Source organism: Panthera uncia, chromosome B1, assembly GCF_023721935.1.
Source record: "Panthera uncia isolate 11264 chromosome B1, Puncia_PCG_1.0, whole genome shotgun sequence".
In the NCBI taxonomy this organism is placed as follows: domain Eukaryota; kingdom Metazoa; phylum Chordata; class Mammalia; order Carnivora; family Felidae; genus Panthera; species Panthera uncia.
The window spans coordinates 170,113,998-170,132,751 of record NC_064811.1 but is presented as its reverse complement, the minus strand read 5'-3'; positions in this window follow the sequence as shown (position 1 = coordinate 170,132,751).

Sequence of the window (18,754 nt, the reverse complement as noted above, 5' to 3'; positions counted from 1 at the left end):
CTGGTTCCCGCTGGGAAGCCAAGAGCATTTATCCTCACTTGGAAGGACTGGGACTGCTCTAACTGCATAGCATCTACTGTTGTGCTTTCCTGGCAAGGAACTTTGGTTTCCCATCCCCCTGCCCCCTCCCTGGGGCACATCTCTTACTGGAAGGGTTTCTGGCCCCACAGTATCTATCACAATGGAGCAGCCTTGTTGGCTAAGAGTTTGTGCTTCAGAACAGCTTCAATCCAATCTAGAAATTACAGGAGGAAAAAAAATCACATGAAAAGCCAGGGCCTACCAAAGTATTAAGTGTGTTTAAGGCCAAACCATCCCAAAACATTGGGATATATTGATTGAGTGTAGCAATGGCTTATTGATTTTTCTACTAAAACACAACCACAACAGAAAAGACGACAACAAGAAACTTGTCTTTCTTCCCCAGTCTGGTCCTCATTCCTTTTGCTAAACTCAGCCTTATCTTCATAATGAAAAGGTTTCAGCTTTGCAGCTTGGCTAATTGAAGTCTCAGTGGTTGGGAGGCCCTTGGCTCATTAATCAAAAGCTGAGCACGAACGCTTTGCAGTCCACAGCACCTCCCCCACCCAGCCCCTGTGCCCTAGCAGAGGTGACAGTCCTTGCAAAGAGCAGAGAAAGAGGGAGCATCGACGAATAGGTAGCTTTAATCAAAAATAAGGCTGCCCAAATGCAACCTGACGAGAAGGCTATTCAAGTAAGATGATGAAATATTTGTAAGAACAAAACAAGCAAGTATTCCAAATGTTCGAATAACAGCTCATTGTTAGTTGTCTCCGTACTTTCTTAAGAGAGGCAAACGTTGGCTAGAGACTAACTGGATTATAAAGGGGGGTCCCACGCTTGCTTTTGTCCCCACCTCCAGCAGCTCCCCCGACCCTCGGCCTTCACTATTGTGAACATCGTGTCCGATGCCGATATCTCAACCGCAACCCGCGGTCACTGACGTTCTGCAACAGCAATTCTTGCCTCGGCTGTTACAGCCTGAATCACAACACATGCTTTCTTCATCAGATGTGGAGGGAAGAAAATAGCTCCTTTTGTCTCTGGGGTATAACAAGTCCCAGGCAGCCCACTTTCCAGTAATACCGCACCTACTTAACCCAATATTGCAGACAACGAAATGAGCGTGCTCCATACGGGGCACTGTGATAAAGTATGCGGAGAGTAAGTAGGAGAAATTACACTTAGAGCATCTACTCTGTGCCAAGTCCATCGCGCATTCAGATATGGTGAAATGTAAGATTTTTCAGTCACTTTACAAAAGAAATGTTTTCACAAGAGACCCGAGAAGAGCCGTGGCCTGGGAGCCACAAGGCCTGGGCTTAATTTCAGGTGCCCATCTCTGTACCCACCTAAGTGATCCTGGACAAGTCATTTGACATCTCTTGACTGCGTTTTCTCACCTGGGACACGGGGCAGGCAAATGAACTAGCACACGTGAAAATGTCTCATGGGGCTGATAAACCGTAGGAAATCATCGCGGGCACCCAACAAACGCTGGCACCCTTTCCCTGTCTTCATTTCCCCTCCCAAACACTATGTAAATAGAACAATTATTATAAGTTACATCACCTTTAAGGTGTCTTAAAGCACCCAGAACTGCCCGTGCAAGAAACAATGGGGTAAATCTCTCGCTTTCCTTTGCTTTCTACCTCAGTTCAGACTGATCTGTGTCCAGACGCGGGTCTTCACTAGTTCAAGGCACTAATTGAGCTTTCATTCGAAAGTCGCAAGAGGTGTTGTACCATTGCCGGGCTGCTATCATTCCTAAATTTAGAATGCGGGCACCAAATCCCAAGTTTCAGTTATGTACACCCCGCCCCCCCCCCACCACCATCTACCACAACTATGCTATTTCCTTGGGGTTGGAAATTTCCCTACCAGAGCATTTTGTTTTAATTTTTAAAAAATCAGACCCACTGTACTAGTTTACAGCTTTCCACCAAATTCTCAGATTACAGACAGCCTAGAACGAGAGTCTCCAGTGATGGTGATTGCAATCTTTCTCAAATTAACTACTTACTTGGCAATAGGAGGCATTGTGTTACCGTGGTCTGAAAGACACTACATAGCATGCAGTCCTTATATAAAAGGTGTGTGTGTGTGTGTGTATAATTACATAAACGATGTTATAAGAAAGAGAAGTAATGTTGACCCCTGGAAAACAGTAGAACATTTGAAGCACAGTTTGGGATTAAAACCATCTAAAGAAATAGGGCACCAGCAGGCCTGGGTGACTATCAGAAGTTTATGCAAGACAAAATAGCAAATTCCCAGGCATGCCCCCCCAGGCAGTTTTGATTTCAGCCAGACTTGAAACCCACATCACGGGAACACCAAGTCAATCTCAGCTCTAATTTCAAGTTGCCAGTGAGCGCCTTGGCACTTCTGTGGACCCCCTTAAATGATCTCTGGGACCCTTCCGGGCAGGTGGCTCCACAGGAAAATCCATACCGCAAGCTCCGCCCATCATGGCTCAGTCTGTGTAGGGCAGGCAGCCATCTTGAGAAGCTGTGTTTGACAGGGACCTGCTGCCATCTCCGGGCCAAATGGTCTCTTGTGACTCGGAATCTCAAACTTGCTTTAAACGGAGGGGGAAAAGTCACTTTCGGGGATGAAGTTCTTGGCACACTCTGCTTTGTGTAAACACAGTCTATGGCTATTTTGGTCTTCTGGGTTTTGAGAAGCCGGGCTATGGCAAGGGTGAACGGGTTGGTGCTGGCCCAAATTACAAAGAAGAGTTTTTTCATTCTTTCAGTGCTAGGGGAAGGAAAACTGAGAACATCGTCTCATAGGGAGCAGAATGGGACTGGGTTGGCCAACAGGGAAATAAATGTGGGCCTCAGTTTGCAAAGAACCAGCTCTACCAAAGTTTGAACTTGTGAAAACGGATACATTGGGTTTGTAGTAAGAATTCTTACTCTACAGAATTTTGGTCGTGTTGACTTTCGAAAATGGATACGTTGGGCTTGTAGTAAGAATTCTTACTCTACAGAATTTTGGTCGTGTTGACTTTCGAAAATGGATACGTTGGGTTCGTAGTAAGAATTCTTACTCTACAGAATTTTGGTGGTGTTGACTTTTGAAAATGGATACATTGGGTTCGTAGTAAGAATTCTTACCCTCTACAGTTTTGGTCATGTTTACGCATGATGCTTAGTATATTGAAAGTATTAATGTAAGTCATTAAAGGTCAATGTGCCTTTTTTTTTTTTTTTTTTTTTTTTTTTGAGGAGGCATACATCCATCACATGAAGCCAGCTTCATGTCCGTGAGTGCTGTCCTCAAGGTCAAATGGAGGGGGTCCCAGCCCACCCCCCGCTTCCTGCTACCCACTGTCTTTTGAATCCACCTCAGAAATCTGTAAGTCTTACCTGCCACATGGATTTACTTCTTTGTTGAACATTCACCTGACTAAGACAAAAGTCAAACATATTACTCTTGTCATTACTGGGACACTAGTGACTGAAGGAGAGGCTGTGGATATAAAAATAAGAGAGAAAAACAGGTTTGGGGGAGAAATAGTGCAGTGTTTTGAGAGTCAGCATAGTACAACTTCCCCTGTTGCATTCTTAAGCTCCCTTTGTGTCCCTCGAATTCTAGCATGTCTGTAAAAGTACAGGAGGCCATGCTGCAAAACCAGATCACCTTTTTCCAAGGGACGCTGTCATTGCATAGAGCAGTTCTTTCACTCTTATGTCCATTCTGTAATATTCCATGAGGGCTCCAGGCTCAGCTCCAGACAGTGGAGGAAACAAGGGTGGACACATGATCCTCCCTCTCAGGGTGCCTGTGGTCTACGGAGAGGACAGGAAAGTCAACAATTGTAGTAGAACGTGGTAAGCTCCGTGACACAAGAACTCACGCAAGGCCAGGAGAGTTTAGTGTAAGGCACCAAAGCCACCCTCGGAGTCAGGCTTTTCCAAAAAGGGTGGACCTCTCATTTGGATCTTGGAGGACAAAATGGAGTGGGAAACAGAGGGAGTCGTTCCTAGCAAGTAAGGAATGAACCCGTGCAAAGGCCCAGGGGCTGGTGAACCTCGGCATGTGCCGGGGTTGCCTCCCCCTCCAGTCTGTCGGGGCACATGGAAATCAGCCTCACATTTCATGGTGGCCAGTTGGCTCTGCAAACCCCATTCCCCAGGTTCCGTGCAGGAAAACCATGCCTGGTTTTCTTCTTACTCTGTTTAAACCAAGGATGAACCAAGGAAGAACCAGTAAATAATGAACCAGCGGCTTTCCTGTTAGAGCTCCTATGTTTGGCCTGGCTGAATATCGAAAAGCCTTGGTTTCTCAATTGTCTGATTCTCTTTGTTTTCAAGACTTAACACAGCATTACAGTGGGATGGCTAAACAGAAAAAAAAAAAGTCTATTTCTTTCTCATTGTGCAAATAAACATTCGTTGAACTTGAAATGGTTAATCATTAAGAATAACCAAATGCTTTGGAAGTCTTTGCAAACAAGTCTTACATGATGCAATTCAGTGTTTTTTTAATTGAAGAATTGTTTTTAACAAGGAAATGTTGTACAATATTAAAATAAAGAGTTTTCCCTACCACCCCCCCCCCCCACACACACACACAATGCAGAAAATAAATGGATCACTACAGACCCACGAGGCTGGCTTTCACAACATCCATCATTGAAGGGTCGGTATCTTATGCTGTATCAGGACGCTGCCATAGTAGCTAAGGGTACCTGGGAGATTTTGCAAATCAAATGCAGCAGAGGTGGTGGGAGAAACTGAAACAAAAATGAAGACCTTGGAACTGCATTTCTACAATCAATTAACGACTGGGAAGGACTTGACTTGCTGGGGCTAAAGAAAATCATTCTGGAAGTTCATTTTGTCTGTGAACTCAACTGTATTTTAGTAAATAAAGCTGATGCCGTTCAAACATGAACCCCGTGATGTTTCCTGGCTTACGGCAGCTTTTCTGCTTGTCTACTCATTAGATGTGTTAAAAATACAAACATGGCATTTTCCACTTTGCCAGAGAAGCAAATGTGGGCTGAATGGCTGATTTTCGCTGCTACGCTTTTCCTGTAACCCTTAACAATTGTTGCGGTGAATAAGGCCCCTGTAGGGATATTTGCCAACTATGCAGTGTTCGTGGACCATGCCACCTTCTCCAGGTTTCAGTACTTGGTTGATTGAGTTGATATCACCACCTTTCCCTCCATGTAACAAACAAAATTCATCTGAACCTCGCTGAGGGTTTGGTATGTGTTCTTTGCTCTAAAAGAGAGAATTCTCTCCTAAGTCAGATAAATATGTTCATGCGTGTGAATTGTTATACTTGAACTTGCTGCTGCATTTCGTACTAATGCATATATATGACACCCAAGCTGACTGTGATTGCTTCTGAAGCATCTAATTCCTTTTAAATGGATTCAGTATCTTTGGAATGTGCTGTGTAGGTGTTTCTGAATTTTCTACATGCCATTTTTACAGGTTCATTTGTTTTATGGTACAATGTGGTGAACAATCACATTGGTTCTTTTTTTTTTTTTTTGAAGAAAACAAATGTACATATGACTAGGCAGATGAGTAAATTATTGAAAAAATATACTTTATGAATCATACAGCCCACTGTTTAAAAGGAATTTATTTCATTTGTTTAATAAAGTGACTGTTCAAGTCATAAGCATTTATATTGCCCTTCTAAATATGGATGCCATAATATTTAAGTGTTGTTGAATATTGATGTATGTTCCCTAATAAAATATCTTAAACCTCTGTCTTTAGATGCACAATGCCTTAGTTCTTCGCTCGTAATGTGTTGTGAACATGTTGGTTGAAAAGTAGAGTGGATACCTCAGAGAAGGAGAGTCAGGTTTTGACCAGCTCAAGAGTGTAGGTGGTCCATAAAATACACTGGTTGGCGGCATTCACGGCACAGGTAAGAGCCAAAATAGAACCACATCATCTGGTGTAGAGGCAGGGGAAGGTAGTAGTGGGAATGAGACCCAGAAGAATATTGAATCGACGTCTGTAAGGCTGGGCGTATTAAGTGACCCAAAGCCGGGGCAATAGGTTACGGGGAACTAGCGGTCAGAGAAGGTCATGGGCAAGAATGGTTCAAGGGGAGTTTTTCAGTGGAAATTCTTGCCTGCCCATGCTCTCACAGCCTGGGAGCCCCAGGGCTACGCTTTTAGCCCCATTCCCTCAAGGTAGCACGCTGGCATCACTGGGGACAAGAAGGCTGGGGTCGAACTGTCACAGGCTCCAGATTCCTTTAGCCACTTGCCAAGGCTGTTATTCAATATGTCTGAATCTTTGTTTCCTCTTCTCAAAAATGGGGACAATTACTGTACATCACTCAGATTATTGCTAGCATAATAAAATAAAATGCTTCCTGTGAAATGTTTGGAAGAATGTCTGACATCTGGTGAGCACCCAGCAATTTTCATTGTGACCGCTCAGGAGTATGACCGTGGCCTTCCTGGTGATGAGGGCTCATTATTTTTTGCCCAAAGCCCTTAGCATCTAAGTCAAATGATAGTGTCGCGTATCCTATACCGATCTGGGTTTTTGCCAAATCGTGTCCTATCCTGCAGATGCGCTGCTGGTCACATTCCAGGCCCCCGTCCTCGTCATGGTGGTGGCTCTACTCCCTGGACCCCCACAGAGGGTGGGCAGGGGAAGGCAGACACAGGACGGGGGAGGGGGAGCATCGTAAAGTAAATGAAAGTTTGTCGTTTCTCAGGCTTTCTTTTCACAGAGCTTGGAAGTGACATGACAAGATCACCAGGTTATCCTGATGACTTCTCTTCTTAACTAATTTAGGTTTTGCCCCAGGATATAGATTATGGAAGAGAGAGAAAATGGAGACGTGGTCAGTTTTGCCACTGATTGCTTTCTATGAAGGTGGGGGAATAATGTGAAATAAAGGGGCCATGATGACACGAGGGCTTTGTTTCTGTTTGCATTGTTCCACGGCTAACATTTACTATGGAAAGCCCTATTCTAACTGGTTCCAGTGCATCATCTCATCGAATCCTCATAACAATCCTGTAAGGAAGCACTGGGAATCGATTAGGGTGCATTTGGCTGGAACAGAATACCCGGAGAAAAGTAGCTGAGGCAGTAAGAAAATGGATACTATCGTCAATAATTTGGCATGAAAATATTCATCTTTGCCAAAACGCTCTGGAATCAAACCGCCTGGGTTTGAATCGTAGCCAGGGGGATATGTCAGTAAATGTTTAGCAACCACATCTCCGGGAAAAAAAAATTAAAACGAAAAAAACACCATGTGCAGTATTTGCCAGTTTCTGTGGTGTAAATTCTCCCATGCGGACAGATATCAAGCTGCCAAAATGACATCAAGGAATATAGTTTTGGGAACAGATGTACGCAGTTGTCTCTTTGGAGCCTGTACAAGCCACACCACGGATCCCACCTCTGCCCTTGGTAGTGTGTAGCCTAAGCCTCTCTCTGGGTTCGTTTCCTCATCTGTAAAATGGGATAATGAGAGCACTTTCCTCATTGGATTGATACGCATAAAAAATTTCTGTGCTTAGCATACAGTAGTGCTTAGCGCACAGAGCAGAGACCGTCTCCAAAGAGCAAAAGTGTTCATCCTTACTCAATTCTTAGTGCAGCAACTCCTCTGAAGTGTGTGTGGCAGTACTGTGATCCTTTTTCAGACATTATATTGCATTGACTCTGCCCCCTGCGATCCCCCATTGAATTCGCTAGTCTCGGTTTCCGACTGCAAAGTTTCTCACCGCAACTCTGCCCTTTTGCATTTTTACTTCAACCATTTAATGATCCCATGAACCAGTTTTCTCAAAGAGCCTCTTAATGCCATACCGTTCTGCCAGCCAATTATTAGTATCTCTCCTGTTTATAAATGCAAATTGCCTCCAACAGAGTTTATGAAAAATAATTATTCTGTTGTAGGTGGACAGAAAAACCACTCTCCGTGCCCACTCTCCACACTGTTATTACGTTCTCATCCATACTCTCTTTCAAAAATAATATATCTACATGACAAACTAAATACACAAAAGCACTACAGAATCGGGGGATTGGGATGAGTTTGGGGCTCCTGAAAACTACCACAGGCCACTCTGTAGTTCTTTTCTGGGGGAACAAAGCCCAGAAAAACAAGAACCAAATGGGAAACAAAGTATAACTTATTAATTCCAAAGTTTTCTTACACTACCTTGCTTGCATCTAAAATGTCCAGATTTGGGGCATCTGGGTGGCTCAGTCGATTAAGCATCTGACTCTTGATTTCAGCTCAGGTCATGATCTCACAGTTTGCAAGTTCAGGCCCCACATCGGGCTCTGTACCTAGCATGAAGACTGCTTTGGATTCTCTCTCTCTCTCTCTCTCTCTCTCTCTCTCTTTCTCTCTCTCTCTCTCTCTCAAAAATAAATAAATACACTTCAAGAAATAAATAAATAAAATGTCCAGATTTGAAGAACAAACTCCAATGTCCACTTCCATCCAGCCCCATGAGCAAGGAAGGCACTGGTAGGAAAGCTGAAATTGAAAGTATAATTATAGCCACACCTACTTCTCCAAGTGCGGTCAGGATCACAAGGCAATGGGGATGGAAACCAGAAGAGGAAGGGCCAAATCCTGCTCCCTAAGAACACAAGGTCCCAGAGTATACATTTCTCCTCAGCGTGGTAGAGGTGGCCGTCATAAGGGCAATGGACAACAGTGAAAAGGAAAGCTGAAGTCTCTTCCTTTCTATGAGTAAAGGTAAAAATGCAAGAAGAGAAGCACTATCCTCCTCATAGGTATACCATAGCTGGGTATAAATTGAAAAGTAATATTTTCGCCTCCTTTCCTACTCCCCCAAGCTAACCACCACCACCATTTTCTTGTGAATCCATTCATTCAACATGTATCTATTGAGTATGTGTCATATGCCAGGCATCATCCCAGGGATACATTAATAAAACAAAGCAGGGGAAAAAGGCTTGCCTCATGAAACTCCCATTCTAGAGCATCTTCCAGAAATGTTCTATGTACAAGCAAACATCTGGATCTTTTAAATATGTTTATAAAAGCAGAATAAGCCACAAAGTCTGATCTGTTATAGTAGATGCATTTTTAGTAGTTTGATGATTTAGCAATTGGTTGATGCCTGATTATCTTAGATCTCTGAGCTTTTGCCTTAGCAAACAACTCACAAAGTTAATTAAGCAAAATCCCGTCTCTTGCCCTTTGGAAAGTTACAGTGTGATATCATGTGTCCTAAAAGATTTTGAGAGCTTATTTTAGAGCTTCTAGCATATTTAGGGGCCCATAAACTTATTTCAACAGTGTTGTCACTGCCTAAAATATTTTTGGAACTCTTCAGAGATTGCCTTTGGGATCAATTTATGTACGGTTCCTCCCCTAAAAAATCCTGTGTATTACCACAAATAGTACTAGACTGGACCATGAAAGGTCTTTCTCCAACACGGAAGGTGAGCCTTTCAGCTGGGAGACAACTTCAGAGGTCGGCACTGTTTGACTCTGTGTGTGACTGGTGCCAACGCCTTGGCCAGACTCCTCTGTCATCCTGTTGGCCCAACCCGAGCTGGGAGAGTCAAACCACTATAAAAAGCCATTCTGCATAAATTCAGTGGAAAAAATTAGGTCAATGGTTTTCAAACTGGAAAAAACAAAACAAAACAGTGCAATCCTTTCTTTGGATGGAATCTTACACAGAAGCCCAATATGCAGGACAAAGAAAAGCAGAAGTCTGGAATGATGGTGGGGTAGGGTAAAACCCCAACCGCACACAGCCCCCAGCACACACACGCCCTCCCCCTGATGACCCCTGAGGGGTCCCTGCAACACTCTTAGGACCCCCTGGAATAAGACGTAAGCACCACTGAACTGCATATTCTCCTGGGGCAATGGGTATCTTATCTTCCCATAACCATGGCACATAGCACTCAGCACAGAGCTATTCCCAAGAGGGAATATAAAAGGGTTTAGGGGGCCCGGTGTCTCCTTAAAGAGCTCAGTTTTTAAGAAGCCTGCTAAAGATTAGTGGAGGGCGAAAAACCAAAGATAACTACCAAACAGATGCTCGTATCTCCAAGAATGATTTCCTGAAGGTTGAAATGCAGAAAGTATAGAATTTAAAGAAGACCACCCAAAGAAACAGAGGCATGCTAACTCTTTGAATTAATAACGTGATGCGGAAGGGATAGGCCCACAGTCAGGGTGAATGGTGTAATGACAACTAATGACAGAGGGCAAGGCTAATACTCAATTTCCATTTTGTTCCCTTCTTCTTCAGCAGAGAGGATAATCTAGTTACAAAGGAGAAAAGTAATGGATATGCATTTGAGCAGAAGTCCGTTGGAATCATGACCAAGGCAGGTGGGGAGGTCAGGAGAGGTTCCTGGCTCAGGAGCAGTGGCAGCGTGGTCGGGACCCATGGAGGGGGAGGAACTGGTTCTCTGAGGGTCCCAGTGTCCACCAGCCACCTTCCCTCAGCAAGTTCTGGACCAGTTGGGGAAAATATTGACCAGGGAGTGGCAATTAGTTAACACTTGTTTACTACTTACCAGGGGACAGGTATTGTCCTGAGTGTTTTGTATATACTAACGCATCAAATGCTCCCAACTAACTTATGAAGTAGATTCTATTATTTTCCCCCTCTTCTAGAAGAGACACCCAGGCCCAGCAGGGCCTAGAAGTTTGCAAAAGGTACACATCAGTTAATGGAAAAGATAGAATTTGAACCCAGTTTCTCAGATGACAGAGACCAGTCTCTTAACCAATCTGCCATGATGGCTTTGGAAATTGGACTGTTGGGGCAGTTGTTAGTGAAACTCCAAGTTGGAGGTTAGAGGTTACATCCGTAGGCAGATGAGCTTTGTGAGGGGCTGCCCGCAGGCAATGGGGGCCTCGGGGCACGTGGGGTGGGGATGCCACCCAGGAATGGCACAGCCTGGAAGGACAGAAGGATACCGCTGCTCCCAGAGACCAGCTCACCAGATTAAAGGATTAAAAAAGTCTGAGCTGGGCCTGTGCAGTTTGTTTCTTCCAACTTCTTCAATCAGATGAAGTTGCTCCATGGGATGATGGAAGGGAAGACAAGAAAGAGGGAAAAGCCCCTCCCTCTAACCCTGAGCACATAGGAAGCTTGGGAAAGTCGGGGAAGCATTGGGCCCTGCATGTCCAGGAAGAAGCAAAAATTCAGGGCAGTGCGAGGGCCCAGTGATAAAGCAAAGTGGGCAGGCTCACTCCCTGCAAATGGTCTAAAACCAGGAGACATCCCGGGATTCAAGAGGCTGCCAAAAATGAAAGTGAGGGCTGGTCAAAGAGTCAGCACCTATGTCATTCATGACATGACTTCGAACACCGTTATGTGACAGGCACTTTACGCATGTGACCCAACCTGCCCTTTACAGCCAGCTTTTAATGCACACAGTCTGCTCCTTTCACAGATGAGGAAACCGAGGCATGGCGGGATTTAAGCACTTGTTCAGCTTCCCAGCTGTTGAATGCCAAAGCCACGTTTCCTCCTGGCTTATAGTAAACCTCACTTTCCGACAAAGAAGGAAGAGAAACTCGCTGCAAGGCAACAATATTCAAATGCTACTCTGAATTACAACATTGCTTCTAAAATTCTCCATTTCGTAAAATAAAGCTTTTAACACAATGCTTAATGTGGCTTCTCTGCAAACGCGTATTCGATACCTACAGTTGACAATATTCCCTCTTCCCAAAATTAGGACATGCGGGTTTTGAGACAAAGTAGGGTCTTTAGCTGTGGGGCATCCCTGGACACAAAGTTGTTCAAGGACGCTCGTCCCCAGTTCACAAAGCAAAGGTCATCAGCTTAATTAACACTGTCCTATGCTCAGCTACAGTAAGGAGCCCCCAAACTAATTTCATAATCCCATGAGTGAACTGGTACAACTTCTTTCCTGACTTTCTAGGAGGAAACCATATGAGGGACCCAGTACCAATAAAATGTGAACACCAGCATCAGGGCTCTGAAATTATTATTCTTTTTGTAGCCACTTCCAACCTTGCAGCTGGGAGCCTCCTTTAGAACTCAGATCTGGAAAACTTCCAGATATTGCTTCCAGAAAAAATTCCTCCCGGAATTCATCCCAGGAACGCTCTTTTTAATTACTTGCAAAATGGTGCCCGAGTTAATACCCTTGCTCCCCCCCCTCCCCCACCGCTAGCTGGTAATTGCGGAGTTGCTGATGTAATCACTGCTTGCCGCCCACATAAAGGACAAGAGGGGTCCAAAGGACAAGAGGGGTCCGGTCACATTAGGATGAATAGTAAGGGGAAAAAAGAGACCCTCCTCTCCAGGCTTATTACCCTGCAACCACTCAGGAATACTGCGGTATGAGAAGAGTTCACAGCCACATTTGGAAGAGATAACTTCAAGTTGTGGCAGCAGCTGTAAACCCAGAGGAGAAAATGCAGGAACAAAGCAGAAAGGGTAAGACTGTTGTGCACCGGGCCCAAGGTCCCTGCACACTGCTTTGGACTAGTCACCTGAGAAGCAATCAAGAGAAATGAAAAATTACACTGACTGGCAAGCAATGGTTTCCCACGGGCTCGGGGTTAACAGCTGTCCTGGCAGGCAGTTATAGCCCTCAGCCTTGACCTTCAGAGGCCTCACTTTGGATATGGCGAGAAATCCATGAAGCCAGGGTGATGCCCTCAACCTTCTAGGCCACAGTCCAGTACCCTAGGCCCAACATGCCCTGCCCAGGTGGCCCAGAGATTGCTTCTGAAACCTGCCCTGCCCTCTCCCTGCATCTGCCCACTTCAGCCCAGGGAGCGGCCAAGGGGGTGGTTTACAGGGCTGTGTGCAGAGCCCGGACCTGTGGCCTCCAGAGTTCAGACCCAGGCACACAATGGAATTGGGGGGTGAAAAGGGAGAAGTGAGTCGCAGCCAGAAGCCAGCTCTCCAGCATAGGTGTGGCCATTTGAACCTGCCTTCCAGGTCATTCTGAAAGTATATTTGGCCTAGTAGGAGGAAGAACATACAGTCAAGTCTCTAATTCACAGTGGTTATGTTCTATAAAGTCTCCACAAACACTGAATGACAGACTACTGAACCATTGCTCCTAGGGGAGATACAGGGTTATATTGCCGTGAGCCTCTGGATACTTCTTGTCAACCGATCAATACATGACCTTGTTGATGCGTGTTCCTGTTTGAAGACACCTTATTTAATATATATTGTTGACTCATCAGCATTGGACTCATGGCCAACGGTATTAAAACCCATGCCTGAAGGAAGCTTCTCCAACACAGACATTTTCTCTGTAAGCCACATGGCAGTCTTCTTCCACTTAGGAACACCGGACCGCACTTCAGCCCTACTGTTGGGCATCGTTTTAAACAGCAAAATCACCAACAAAAGCACAAAAGTGAAAAAAAAAAACTGACACTAACTAAGCTGTAGAAAGGACATTTGTTTGGTACGAGAGCTGAAATGGGAAGGCAATGTTGCTTTTTTTCTACCTCAGCTGGGAACGTAGCAATGGTCGTAAATATGGCACAAGTATTGATCTGGGGGTTAAAAATACATTCTAGCAAGTAGACAGGTTTTGCAAATACGGAATCTGGGAATAGTGAGGATGACTATGTTTGATTTAAGATGCTAGCATTTGTCCCCCATTCACACTCTTGCCGTGGTCAGAAATGCCAAGGGTGGGCCTGTCGACAAGCAACAGATTCTTGAAGAAATCCACTCCGGCAACTTTAAAATGGTGCGTCTGCAAAGAAAAACGACATGACAGATGGCTTGAGTCTCAGGCTTTCATCAATGAAAGGGCAGAAGGAGACTTCGGGGGCCAGAGCAGAGCTATTGACCAGTGAACAGCAGCCAATAAGTGGACAAGCCTGACCTTGACTTTGGGGAATCAGAGACCACATGCATGACTACTAGTGTGCTTGGAAATATCAAGAGAATCATCCCCATCTTTCCTGATGGCCTCATGTTCTCAGTCTCCCATTGCACTCCTCACCGTGTCCGGAGCCCAGGACTTCAGAGCCCTCGGTCCCCTGGCTCGGTCATCCTTGCCCTGCAGAGCCCAGCGAAACTAACTGGGTGCTTCAAAACCAATCATTGCTACTGCTTAGGACATGCTCTCCATGTGCCAGGCAATACGCTAAAAGCTTTACACGCACTACCATTTATTGTTCACAGCAATATTATAGATGGTAATTGCTAATCCATATTTTACACATCAGAGAACAGAGGCTTCAAGGGGTTAAAGAACTTGCCCAGGGTGAAGCCGCTAGAGAATCGGGACTGTAGAGCAATGTATATTGATCGATGAGTTCCAATTTGATTTAAGCCCTCAACACACTTGTCCTGGAGCAGGGCCACTTGCCTCCGCTGCTGTTCCAAACCTTGGACGTTCTTTGGGTCCCAAACCAAAGTTTCCCACACAGAAGTCCTCACTCCCTATTTTAACAGCAGAGATAAGAGGCTGGGCACTGCTTTTACTGTACCTCCAACCCTGCAAATTTCATCGACGCTACACCAGGAATAAAATAGTACCAACTGCCATGCAGCGATTCCCAGGAACTTTACAAGTTATGTTTTATTATCTTGACAAAAGACCCTGCTGGGGAATTCATAGTATGTTTTATGACTTGCTAGTACAAGTTCCCCCCATCATTTTTTTTTCCTTTTTCAAAAGCTTTCGACCAGGCTTAACTATGTCATCTACCAGGGAATTTCAGTACCATAGAATTCGTTTGTTACATCCCAAGGAGAAAAGTCACGGAGATTTTTATTCCAATGGCGTTAAATTCATAAATTAACTTAGGGGAACTCTTTTTTTTTTTTTAATGTTTATTTATTTTGAGAGAGAGAGAGAGGGAGAAAGAGAGAGAGAGGACATGAGTGAGTGGGGGAGGGGTAGAGAGAGAGGGAGAGAGAGAATCCCAAGCAGGCTCCGTGCTATCAGCACAGAGCCTGACACGGGGCTCAATTCCACGAACCGTGAGATTGTGACCTGAGCCGAAATAAAGAGTGAGATGCTTAACCAACTGAGCCACCCAGGTGCCCCAACTTAGGGGAATTCTTATCTTTATTATGGGCCTTTCCTCCTGGGCAGGGACCAGGGAGGGACCTGGGCAGGGACCCCTAAGCCCAGCTCAGGCTGAGGGTGGAAGTCAGGGTAAGAGTATATACATCTCTTTCAGTGGGGACATGTAAGGGGAACATTGCTCCAAAAGCTCAAAAGGGGAACCAGCCCCACAGAGGGAGAAAGAAGCCACTGAGCCCGGGGTCCATGGACAGGGGAGGCCTCAGGCCTGCTCAACTCTATTTAGTTCTTCCATAGCTAGAATTTTCTGTTATACATTCACAGCATGAGTTCCTTGATCAAAGTCCATTGTTGGACATTGAGGTGATTTCTGATTTTTGCCTCTTATACAACACTTCCATAAACAGCCTCATGGCTAAGTCTTTGCACAAACCCACTATTAGTTCCTGGAGATAATAAATAGAAGTACAGCTTCTGTTTGAAAGCACATGTCTATTTTTAAGTCTTTGATACAGATGGCCAGGTTGCCATCTGGAAGGTGTCAATTTACCTTTCTGCCAGCAGTGTTCCCAAGCACAGATGTCCCCATGCCCTTACACCACTCATTCCACCGCTATCCTTTTATCCATTTTATTCTTTTTCAAGGTGTGAGATCCCAATGGTCTCCCGCTATGTAAGTGCATTTGATTCTCGGGAAGCTGACACATTGCTTCATAAATGTCTGGACAACCCGTATAGCTTCACTTCTTTGTACCTCCTGTGTCTCTTTTCCACTATCGTGTTGGCCTTTTCTTATGTAACTGAAAGGACTCCACACACCAAGAAATTCAACTCTTTATGACATGCGTGGCAAATGCTTATGTGTTTTGCTTGTCTTAAATTTTGCTTATGTTCTGTTTTTATGTAGTGGGCCTGTATTTTGCTTCACTTTTTTTTTTTCATTTTATTTTATTTTTTTATTTTTTATTTTTTTAATACGAAATTTATTGTCAAATTGGTTTCTTTTTTTTTTTACTGTTTTAGCTTAATTTTTTTTAATATGAAATTTATTGTCAAATTGGTTTCTTTTTTTTTTACTGTTTTAGCTTAATTTTTTTTTAATATGAAATTTATTGTCAAATTGGTTTCCATACAACAGCCAGTGCTCATCCCAATAGGTGCCCTCCCCTGTGCCCATCACCCACTTTCCCCTCCCTCCCACCCCCCATCAACCCTCAGTTTGTTCTCAGTTTTTAAGAGTCTCTTCCAGTTTGCCTCCCTCCCTCTCTAACTTTTTTTTTTCCCCATCCCCTCTCCCATGGTCTTCTGTTAAGTTTCTCAGGATCCATATAAGAGTGAAAACATATGGTATCTGTCTTTCTCTGTGTGACTTATTTCACTGAGCATAACACTCTCCAGTTCCATCCACGTTGCTACAAGAGGCCAGATTTCATTCTTTCTCATTGCCAAGTAGTATTCCACTGTGTATATAAACCACAATTTCTTTATCCATTCATCAGTTGATGGACATTTAGGCTCTTTCCATAATTTGGCTACTGTTGAAAGTGCTGCTATAAACATTGGGGTACAAGTGCCCCTGTGCATCAGCACTCCTATATCCCTTGGGTCAATTCCTAGCAGTGCTATTGCTGGGTCATAGGGTAGATCTATTTTTAATTTTTTGAGGAACCTCCACACTGTTTTCCAGAGCGGCTGCACCAGTTTGCATTCCCACCAACAGTGCAAGAGGGTTCCCGTTTCTCCACATCCTCACCAGCATCTGTAGTCTCCAGATTTGTTCATTTTAGCCACTCTGACTGGCGTGAGGTGGTATCTGAGTGTGGTTTTGGCTTCACTTTTTAAAAAAATTTTAGGGAGTCAAATCTGTTCATATTTTCTTACGATTTCTGACTTTGGCTATGTTTAGAGAGACTTTTGCCACAACATGCTTTTCAACTGCATTTTCTTCCCATTCTTTAAGTATTTTATAAGCTACACTTAAGTCTTTTTTCACTTTGGAATTTATTTTGGTTTACAATATAAGGTCAGGCTCTAAATTTATTGTTTTGTAGATAGTTATCGAATGATTCCAACAAATTCCAGTGGCTTGACTTCCAGTTCTCGTCACTGCTTCTATAAACCCACCAGGAATAAAGGGGGTAGGCATTTAGTCCCTCAGAACTTTGGTGGATGTATCTTTCCTCTTATGCCCAGAAATCTTTGAATTTAACTCATTCAGGTATCACAATAAACACTGAATCAAGAAGTCACGTCATTTGTTTTCCATTTCCAGTTATATGCAGTCATTTCATCCACCCAAACTCAACAGATAGGCCAATTCAATGTGCCCCAGAGATTTAAAATATCTCATCAATTTCAACACCATATTAAAGTTTTACATTTTAAATTTACTTTTCTATCAATTCAATGCCCTACGCCCATAGAGAAACTATGGCCCTACCCAATGAATCTTCCTATATGCCTCTAATGCAAGTTATAAAATGATTTGGAGCAACCCCCAAGCTCATCTTCTGTCTTGGCCCCAACAGAGTGTGTCATCAGGTGCCTGGGTATTGAGTCTGCTCCTTGTCAGCCAGAGTCAGGTCATCATGCCTGTCAGCACCCCCAAAACTGGAGCAGACCAATCCTAGACAACCGTCAGTCGCACCTTTCCAAACCTCTGTATTTCCTCCCAGTGTCAGATTTGGAAAACAGGCAGAACCAGATACGCCTCCTTGCAGCAGCTTCCAAAACAAGCATGCATTCCTTTATTTAGCTGGATATCCCACACGTTAGTGGGGTTCAAGGCGGGCCATGAAGCATAGTTGGCACTTAACGTTTCTCAAAGGAGTAAGTAGACAGAAATGGAGATAAGGAAGAAGAAAATAATTCATAGCTTCTCTTTTTCCAGGCTAGCAGCTAGTCTAAAAGAGTATTTCTGTCAGCTAAAATTCATTTGGGAGATTTTGCCCAATAAAGGGTTAATTTGTACAGTTTTCTGGGGTGGGGGCGGTTGGGGAGGGCATCCATCAACCAGAGAAACTAACTTCCCTCTTATAAAGTGGTATATGAAATAGCTGTGAATACTTGGTATTTTCAGTTATGTGAATTGTGACCCTTCTGGTGCCCAAGTAATTTCTGAGACCCCTTCTTCCTTTCAGGGTCTCTTCCAATTAAATTCCATTTTCAAGATGTCAGAGATTCTCTTTATCTTCTTCTTGATCCATGGGTCCCTGGTACCTCAAAGCCAAATTCAGTGTAATGTCTGTCCAATGACACAGTCTCCACTCTGGCTTATAAACAGGGTGCTATGATCTGAATGTTTGTGTTCCTCCCAAATTCATACGTTGAGAACCTAACGCCCAAGGTGATGGTATTAGTGGGTGGGGCCCTTGGGAGACCTTACATCATGAGGGTGGAGCCCTCATAAAAGACATCAGTGACCTTATAAAAGAGACCCCAGAGGGGTCCCTTTCCTCTCCCACCATGTGAGGACACATTGAGAAGTCAGCATCTTCAGAACCCAACCACGTTGGCACCCTGAACTTGGACTTCTAGCCTCCTCGACTATGAGAAATAAATTTCTGCTGTTTATAAGCCATCTAGTCTGCAGTATTTTGTTACAGCTCGCTGGACAGACTAAGACATAAGGCACTTGCCATTTATAAGAACCCGTCTACAAATGGATAGCCAGAAGCCTAGTCAGTCTCCTGTTCTTCGTTCCAGAGAGGCATATAGTAGAGTGCTTG